At 35.2% G+C, this 10,820-nt stretch overlaps 1 non-coding gene across 1 annotated transcript; it reads left to right on the forward strand.

Moving 5' to 3' along the window:
- The first annotated feature begins 10,102 nt into the window (after positions 1-10,102).
- Positions 10,103-10,174, forward strand: TRNAE-UUC (transfer RNA glutamic acid (anticodon UUC)). The gene has a single exon. It is a non-coding gene; the product is annotated as a tRNA-Glu (tRNA).
- Positions 10,175-10,820: the final 646 nt, after the last annotated feature.

Genomic DNA, 10,820 nt, shown 5'->3' on the forward strand with positions numbered 1-10,820 from the left:
ATGTAGCTTAGATGGTAGAGCGCTCGCTTTGCATGCAAGTTGTACGGGGATTGATAACCCGCATCTCCAAAAGAAAGTATTTAATTTGTTATTATATTTTTTCATTTTCACAATTATCGATGACACGCATCACCAAACCAAACTATTTGTTATTAATATTTTGATATTTTTTTTTATTTTCACTATTATTGATGATGGGAAATTTACGGTTTATGATGTAAAAAACATGGGGATGTAGCTCAGATGGTAGAGCGCTCGCTTTGCATGTGAGAGGTACGGGGATCGGTACCCCGCACCTCCAAAAAATAAGACTATCTATTATTAAATATATTATTTCTTTTCAATTTTTCCTTATTCATGACATGTTGGGTAGCAATATTTCTTCATTTTCACTATTATTGATGACGGGAAATTCAGGGTTTTGTGATGTAAAAATTGTGGGGATGTAGCTCAGATGGTAGAGCGCTCACTTAGCATGCGAGAGGTATGGAGATCGATGCCCCGCATCTCCAAAAGAGAGAAATTATTTTTTTAAGTATGAGTTAATTTAACATGTTATGTATCCACGAGAGAAAAAGAAAAGATACTTATATAAGGATTATTATATAATTATGGCTATGCCACTTTTATAGATAAAAGAGAGTAATGTCCCACAAGCACATATAGAGAGGATTATTTTATCATTATGGCTATGCCATTTTTATATATAAAAGAGAGTAATGTCCCACAAGCACATATAGAGAAAGGAAAGATGCTTATATAAGGATTATTATATCATTATGGCTATGCCACTTTTATAGATAAAAGAGAGTAATGTCCCACAAGCACATATAGAGAGAGGACTTATTGTAAGTAAAGAAAGCAATCTAGTAGTTATACTGCTACTTGTGAAGAGGGAATTTGATGAATTCCTCAAAAGATAAGAGCTTATAGGATGGTGGTAGCGTCCGATGCATATGACGGAACTTCTTCACAATTGCAATATCTAACCAATTTATATTATTGTCATTTATAGCTTCTATCACAATACTATAAAATTTGGGGTCAAGGCCTATATGGGACTGAAAAGACCATTCACCACACGCTTGTAAATTAAATTATATCTACCACCCCTGAAATTTTCCACGGCAAACCTTCGAACAGCTTGCACTTCTTCATCATTGACATCCCTAATTGGAACTAGATTTTAAGGCAAATCTTCTCCACGAGTCACTTTGGAACACTTTTATAGATAGTTTCAACAAACTTACTTTTCTCGTGAATACTTTAGAGTTCAATAATTTATAGTTGGAGAACGCTATTCAAATTGATATGGTCGAATCTTACAACAAAGTCTAATTGAGCCTCACTCCATTAGGAAATAGGCTCGAATCAAATTCTATAGTTTGGACAATGGTTGCATTGTTTTAGTCAACCAACCGAGACTAGTGTATTACCAATAGTATAAACAAATAATAATTAAATTTATGAGTAGAACTTTGGATGAAGTTTTATTAAATAGGTACTTAAATTATATCTAAAAATAGATAAGATTTTTTTTTTATTTTTTTTATTTTTTATATACAATTAGGATAACAAAACAAACATTCAAGAAGATGTCATTCCTGCCATGTTTTAATTTTTATTCTTTCTTATTTCTCGAAGATTAAAAAAAAAAAAGTTATCATCTCTCAAATATGGTTCGTTATTTGATTATTTTCTCTTGAGTGAATTTTAAGTGAAACACATTCTCTACCCAAGTAATTGCAAGATGGAAGCTTCACACCAAGAGGAATCAAAGTCCCAAGTATCAACGTCCTTAAATGCCAATTTTTATTTTCCATCTCAACATAAATTAAACTTATTTTCGTGAAGATATCTATTTATAAAAGCAAAATATCTCAGAGTCAATAAAATAAAAATGAGATATAGATACGAGACATAAATATGATACCAAATAGATATGATAACTGTAAGGATTAGATTTGATTAAGTTATTTGGATTAGATTTTATCTAGTTATTTGAATTAGATTTGATTTAGTCATTCTTCAATTGGATGAGAGATTTCTCCCGATTCTTCTGATCTTTCCAGTTTTCTTTTTCTGTTCCTAACATTTTGGTATTAGAGTCATGCCCTAAACTAGTTAAAATTAGAAGCAGCAGTCTTCTACGTGTGTCATAATAAAAGTATGTCGATGGAGAGTCCACTTGTGCAGTCTACTGGAGGAAGGAGTCAAGGTCGTGGAAGCTTTAGAGGCAGAGGAAGGGGACGAGGCAGACAAACCTTCAACAAGACAATAGTGGAGCGCTATAACTGTCACAAGCTAGGACATTTTCAATGGGAATGTCAAAGCAATACCAGACGAGGCAGACAAACCTTCACAAGGCCATAGTGGAGTGCTATAACTGTCACAAGCTAGGACATTTTCAATGGAAATGTCAAAGCAATACCAGACGAGCCAGACAAACCTTCAACAAGGCCACAGTGGAGTGCTATAACTGTCACAAGCTAGGACATTTTCAATGGGAATGTCAAAGCAAGGAGAAGGAGACAAACTATGCAGAGAGTCAAGAAGAGATGTCGCTGAGGCTTACGTGAATATGCATAAGGCCAATAGAGAAGATATGTGGTTCCTTGACTCGGGATGTAGCAATCATATGTGTGGGAAGAAGGGAATATTTTTCAGATTTTGATGGAAGTTTCAGAGATTCAGTGAAGCTGGGCAACAACTCAAGCATGGTTGTAACTGGAAAGGGTAATGTACGGCTGGAAGTGAATGGAATCATAATGATAATCACAGGAGTGTTCTATGTGCCAGACCTGAGGAACAATTTGTTGAGTATTGAAAAATTGCAAGCAAAGGCGTTACCTTTTTGTTTCAAAATGGAACATGCAAGGTGTTTCATCCTGAGAGAGGCTTAATCATGGAGACAAAGATGTCTTTGAATCGAATGTTCGTATTGCATGCTATATCTCAGCCTGTAGCAACCGTTCAAACTCAATTGAAACTTATGGGGAAAAGTGGTTCAAGGTCTCTGTCGTACACTCACCGCTCCAATTCCTATCGCCATAGTCAGAGAAGCAGAAGGGACCCAAGTTCTTCCCCCTATCATTCCACTACCAATTCCAGGAGAAACAGCCGTTCAACTTCCCTCAGCCGCCAATGCAGAAGTAGGACTTCCTCGTTATCTCCTTTCCCCAAATCGTTCAGTTCCAGTCCTAGTCGTGCATCCACTGATCGGAATCATTCCATAGAGAAGCTTAAGAAAGAGGAAGAAAAGAAGAAAAGGCGTGAAACAGAGTTGAAGAAGTTAGAAGACGATGCAGCTAGGAGGATGGAAGAACTAATTTAGAAGAATGTTGAAGAAAGGCTAAACTCTGAAGAGACTAAATTAGAAATACATAGGCGAATAGAGAAAGGTCGCACGAAGTTGTTTGATGATGTTGATGTGCATCTTGAGAAAGAGAAAGACGCCGCTCTTACTACTACAAGACAAAAAGAAGAACAAGCACGAAAAGAGAGAGAAGAGCTAGATAAAATGCTGGAAGAGAATAGAAGAAGGGTAGAAAAAGCACAGCGACGATTAGTTCTGGAGCTGCAGCGGAAGGAAGAAGAATAATATTGTGAGCTCGAGTAGATTCAGAGACAAAAAGAGGAGGCAGCTCAGAGAACTAAGGTAGATGATAAGAGTTTGAGTTATGTTTTGCTGGAAGTTAGTGAAGAGTCAAAAGCTTACAGACTCTATGATATAGAAACGGCAGATGAAAATAAGGATATAGAAGCAGCAGATGAAAATAAGGATATAGAAGCGGCAGATGAAAATAAGGATATAGACGCGGCAGATGAAAATACTGCAGAGGAAAATATTTCATCTGGCTCTTTGGCTGAAGCGACCTCTCCTAGCTCGAATAAGGCAAGGAATAAGAGACCACCAGTCTGGATGAGAGACTATGCAATAGGAGAAGTTTTTTTTTGTAAAGAAGATGATGAAGCTCAGCCATGTTTACCCTTACTGCAAACTTTGTAAACTTTAGAGAAGTATTGAAGAGTGAGAAATGGAGGCAAGCCAGCGATCTAGAGCCATAAACAGAAATGGCACATGGTTATTGATGAAGTTACCTGGTGGAAGTTTGGTATGAGGTCGTAGATATAAACTGATTACTATTCCTGTTCAGTTTAAGGGAGGGATTGTTAGGATTAGATTTTATTGAGTTATTTGGATTAGATTTGATCTAGTTATTTGAATTAGATTTGATTTAGTCATTCTTCAATTCGATGAGAGATTTCTCCCAATTCTTCATGATCTTACCGTTTTCTTTTTCTGTTACTAACAGTAACATGTCATTCTTAAAAAACTAGGACACCGATATGACAATGATACATTAATTAAAAAGAATTATTTCAAAAAAATTATCAATTTTATATTAGAAATAAATTCATATAAATAAGTTTATATATTTGTATACTTAAATAAAAGCTTAATGTATGTTTTACTCTCAAAATATATTCAAAGTCAAGTGTCTGATACGATGGATTATAAATTTGTAATGTATCCATTGTATTAACAAGTGTTCAGTACATGCCCAACACGTGTCAGATTAGTGAAAGTAAGTTATTCTCATGCTCTCTTTACACCTATTTAAAGTAGTTTGAAAACTAGATATTATAATTGACTAACTACAACTTCAATTTTGTGCTTTAAGGATGGTTTTGACCCAAGAGAAATAAAATCCCTAATTTAGTACATGGTAGCAAAGATGGACATGAGAATGAGTTATTCTCATGTGGAAAGAGATTTAACCTTAAGTCATATCTCATATCCTCTCTTAACCAATTATTTAGTTTTATTTAGTATGTTTTTGAAAGATAGGTCCATCAATAGCAAATAAATAAATAAATAGAATAGATTAAATTAGCCAAAAGTAATGACTAACATAATTTTAAAAAAATGTAACAAACACACCGAAGTAAGATTAGGAACACAAGTAAAAATAGACATTTCAAGACCTTAATCGTTCAATTTTCCCATGAAATCTAATACTACAGCATCATAAAATTTAGAGAAATGATTGAAATTGATGTCATGTTCATATAGGTTGACTTTAATACAAAAGAAAAATCGAACTTTCTTAAGGATAAATTGGGGACACCAGCATAAGCTAATCAGGTAGGTGGCCTTACCATGCGTATGGTTATATTTGATGTTGACTGTGCTCGTGGTTCTGCAAGTGTCATATATATTGATATGTGTGAAATGTTTGTGAATCGATATGCTTATGATATGTTATAATATGTGAATTGTATGAAATACTTACGGTACCATGTGTTCAATGGTATATTTGAGATAGGATACGAGAAGGATGCACTAAACGTAATGTAACGATAGGAGTAAGACATGTTCATGAAACGTTATGGTTTGGTTACATATCGAAGTGCTATGGGTATGACAGATTGATAACAACGATATGGTCACGATGGATTCATAAAACAATACGACTAGGTTATGGGTAGAAAGGGATAGGATTATGATAGATTGATAGAACGATAGCGTTAGGATACGTTCCTGTAATTGACATCCTTAATTGAAATTAGAATTGAACTTTTTTGTCATTGACATCCTTAAGCAGAGAGTTTATTTGACTAATGAATTGATTTTTTTGGGTAGTAGAGATATCCCTTATAAATCAAGACTTAGTATTATTTTGAAGACACTCATCAAGACATTTGTAAATGTGCCTGATATCTTGAAGGATATAAGACACGTAATTGAGAGAACCTAAATTTTTTTTGAAGTTTGCTTTTCTAGGATACGTCATCACGAAAGTTTGAGACAAAGACCATTGGATAGGTTTTAATAAGGCTCAAATAAATTTAAAATCCAAGAAAACGTATCTGAGTTTGATATTATTTGATTTTGGGTATGGACACTGTTGGGTTTTATGTCCTAAAACTCATAGTTTGTAAACAAAGATATATTCTATTTTCAATAAAGTTATTATTGATGTTTATTCAGTAAAAAATTGTTATTGAATAAAGTGAACTTTACGATCGTTAATCTAAATCCAATAAACTAAGAACACTCTGGCTATAGTATGATTACTTGAACTATATGTAGAGACATAAGAGTGGATCAAGTTCAAGTATATAGTCAAAATGATCTATAGTATAAGGATAAGGCTGAGTACCTTATTCTGGGGACACTATGGATGCGGCCCACTTTTGTATATGATATAAACAATGTGATCACTAAATTGTGCATGTGGAGACATGTGAGTGGGGGCGTCCTATGCAATGAGTATTGCATAAGATCGGACCATGAAGAAAACCACTCTCACTTTATAAAGTCGTTTACTGTTGAGACTGATTTTCTTTTCATTCGATAACCTAGGTAACTCGGTTTTAATCCTGAGCTAACCATGAACTCCTGTTTATTCGGAATTATCCTTAGATTTGCATGGGTGAGAGTGGCTCTAGTTCGCCGACTCAACAGGCCTCCCATTTCAGGGGTAAGACTGGGTGAATGGCTGGGGACGTGGGGTGCAAGACGGAATTCACTCCTACCCACTTTTAGGGATAGAAGAAAGGTAGTTCCCTTAAGCACTGACTCCAGGTCTTGAACAAGGGGCCCCACCCTCTCATTGGCCTGAGAGGGATTCGGTTTACTGGTTGGACCACAAACCAATTGTTTATTAGAGGAGCAGTGAGACATAAGGATCAAGAAGTAACTTCAGGGGTAAAACGGTAAATTGACCCAGCTCTAGTTACGAACAACCTGTGAAGGATCGACTTACTAATCATGGTTATATCAGATGGACAGAAATATATCTATAGTGAGGGGAGTGCAACTACTAGGCTATAGTGGAGTGTCCTAGTAGTTAACGAATGTTGGTTAACCAGGTTAATGAGTTTAATCGGTTAATCTTGAATCGTTGGAGCCCATGATCTATAGGTCCATTAGGTCCCTCTGCTAGCTCATATCGGACTAAACCATAGAACAGTGTGACGAGTGAGTTCGAAGTGTTCGAATTCAAATTAGGGAATATGCGTTACATATATACGATATATTTAACCGCAATTTTGTTTTATTTACGAATTAAACGAAAAGAGAGAATCTGAGATATTTAAATAAGATTTAAATATCTTAATCAATTATGTGTCAGAATTGATTGGGATTGGCATTTGAATTAATATTAAATATTAATTAAATAGTTTAATTAATCCTTTAATGTTATTTTAATTTGAAATTCATTATTCAAATTAATTGTTGAATTAAAATGAAGAAAGTCAAAATGTTGACTTTCATCTAATGGAAAAATCCATGATAGTGGAATTTTGAGGTGTCAAAATTTGGTTAACTCAAACATGCATGCTTGCCACATAATTCCAAACATTTGAGTGGAATTTTAAGTGTCAAAATTTGGTGATCTCAAAGTTTGCATGAACATGCAAACTTGACTCTTTAAATAGAGTGATCATGATACTTTGAATGGATTCTTCATCTTGATGAAAAATCTCTCAAAAACACTATCTTCCATCCTTACAAAATCCCTCCCAAGTCTAGTCACTCACCGGATTCCACAATCCCGTTCTAAGGCCGGAGAATAGTGGAGAAGACACTAGTGGTGGTTCGAAACCGGTTCGTGAGGCAAAAGGAGTTTGAACTACAAAAGGTTAGTATTTAAACTCATTAAGTTTTAATACTTATGAACATGCTAGTCATTTACAATAATTGATGTTCTAAAAGTGCCTAAGATCCAAATTGCTTCCGCGTGTGTTATAGTAACACTACCAGACACAACTAGCTGATTTCTTTTGATTACATTAATGAATGTATGTAGATGTTTAAAGTGTTGATCTTAATGGTTTTAGAAAATATCAACACATCATCGATATAAACTATCGAATTTTTTTGAAAGGATTGAACATATCATTCATAATCTTCTGAAATTCGGATGGAGCGTTATTTAGCCTAAATGGCATGAGGTTCCTCTCATATTTTCTAAATTGGACATTAAATGCTATTTTATATTTGTCCTTTTAGGAAACTAGAATTTTCCAAAATCCCAATTTCATGTCGAATTTTATAAAAACATTTGACTCTAAATTCTTTTTATCAAATCATTTTTGTTTTGGATTGGATATCTTATTTATTCTAAAACCTTATTCAAAGGTTTGTAATTAATTACCAGTATCAGAATTTCTGGTTTCTTTTCACCATGTTGTTAACCTAAAATGCGAGACATGACCACATGCTCTTTGAAGACCTTATCAGCTTCCTCTGCAAAATATCACTTAAAATGTCACAGTATTTAGTGTTCGATGTGACTTAACCCTAGGGTTCTATTTAAAGTGAACTTGTGATAATTTTTGTCAAATTATATATTTCAATACCTAATACATTAAGATATAATATCTTATTTCAATAATATTAAAATGTCGTAGAATATCATAATATATGTTTAATTAATATGAATCTCATTCAAATTTCAAATATATATTTTTATTTAATGTTTATGATACACATCAATTATTTTAATATTTAACATATCAAATACGTTAATATGTTTTGATATTATACTTCAAGACTATAGGAACTTGCTCAGAGGACCTGAGAGTTACATTGGCCTACAATGCATCTCATGGACGATGCAAAACTATGGTGGCGCTTGGAGGTGAATTGTATAAAAAACTGGTCATGCACCAAAAAATCATGGGAAGACCATTGATGGAATTGAAGCAATCGACGCTCCCCTGTATGGGTTTCCAATCAAAGACCTAATGTTTGATGTTGACTCTTTTGAAGAAAGAGCCACATGATCAAACAACAAGAATTGGGGCGGTATCTCTAAGAACTCTATCACACACATAAAAAAAATATGTCGAAGAGTTAGACATTACACAGAAGATCTAGCTTTCATCGAGGAGACCCGACTTCGATTCTCGAAAATGAAATTTTATTTTCTTATTTCGTTTATTTTATAGTTTCATCTTTTGTCACCAATTATATTTAAACTTTACCTAGGTTTGAGAAGCACTCTAATGGATAAGTTCAATAGTATCTTAAATTCAAAAGACTTTTATGAACTTGGTTTGAGAGGCACTATAATGGTCAAGTTCAATAGTATCTTAGATTAAAAAGACTGTTATGAACTTTGAACCTTTAATAGTATTATGTCATAGATATTTGGTTCAATTTCAACAAGTGAGGTTGAGGTTATTCAAATGGTTAATGTGATAATCCGATCATTTTGAAGGTCTCTTTTGTTGGACGCCATCATGGCTGAGATGACTGAGATGAGCACCAGAGTGAGTTTGATAAGGAGGGTCGTAGAGAACCACACCCCGAGCCAAGCTCATGTTGGGCTTAACAAACTAAAAATCCAAAAACACAAACCCTTAAATGGGAACCAGGATGCTAAGGAATTAAAAAACTTTATTTTTGACGTAGAACAATACTTGAAGGTTACAGGAACTTGCTCATAGAACCTAAGAGTTACGTTGGCCACAATGCATCTCATGGACGGTGGCGCTCGAAGGTGGATGATATAAAAAATGGGTCATGCACCATAAACTCATGGGAAGACCGTTGATGGAATCGGTTCAATCGACGCTCCCCTTGATGGGTTGCCAATTAAAGACCTAACGTTTGATGTTGACTCTTTTGAAGAAAAAGCCACACGATCGAACACCTCGAAATGTCGCGGTAGCTCTAAGAACTCTATCATACGACTTGAGAGTTGAGGGCTACAGGAACTTTCTCATACGATCTGAGAGTTACGTTAGCCGCAATGCATCTCATGGACGATGCAAAACTATGGTAGTTCTCGAAGGTGAATGGTATAAAAAATTGGTCATGAACCATAAACTCATGGGAAGATCATTGATGGAATCGATGCAATCGACACTCCCCTGGATGGGTTGCCAATCAAAGACCTAACATTTTATATTGACTCTTTTGAAGAAAGAGCCACACAATCGAACAGCTTGAAACGTCGCGGTAGCCCTGAGAACTCTAACACACACAGGGAAGGGCGTGTCGAAGAGTTAGACATTAAGCAAAAGATCATGCTAAAACTCTTCAGCGATCTGACAAAAGACTTCAGGACATCTACACCAAAAATCCATTGTTGTCCAGCGGTAAGGATATCTGGCTTTCACCCAGGAGACCCGGGTTTGATTCCCGGCAATGGAATATTATTTTCTTATTTCATTTTATTTTACAGTTTCTATCTTAGACTAAAAAGACTTTTATGAACTTGGTACCTTTGTTAGAAGTTATGTTATAGATATTTTGTTTAATTTTAAATGGTTAATGCGATAATCCAGTCGTTTTCGAGGTCTCTTTTGTTGAACGACATCATGGTTGAGATGAGCAGGTAATTCAAATGGTTAATGCGATAATCCAGTCATTTTCGAGGTCTCTCTTGTTGAACGACGTCATTGTTGAGATGAGCATGTGATTCAAATGGTTAATGCGATAATCCAGTCGTTTTCGAGGTCTCTCTTGTTGAACGACATCATGGTTGATGAGCACCCGAGTGAGTTTGACAAGTTGGGCGGTAGAGAACCACACCTCAAGCCACATTCATGTGGGCTTAACAAACTTAAAATTGAAGAACACAACCCCTTAAATGGAAACCGGGATGCTAAGGAATTAAAAAGCTTTATTTTTGACGTAGAAAAATACTTGAAGGTTACTTGAACTTACTCATAGGACCTAAGAGTTACGTTGGTCGCAATGCATCTCATGGACGATGCAAAACTATGGTGGCGCTCGATGGTGGATGGTATAAAAAATGGGTCATGCACCATAAACTCATGGGAAGACTGTTGATAGA

Source organism: Cucurbita pepo, chromosome 10 (genome assembly GCF_057944985.1).
Source record: "Cucurbita pepo subsp. pepo isolate OVF chromosome 10, ASM5794498v1, whole genome shotgun sequence".
Lineage (NCBI taxonomy): Eukaryota > Viridiplantae > Streptophyta > Magnoliopsida > Cucurbitales > Cucurbitaceae > Cucurbita > Cucurbita pepo.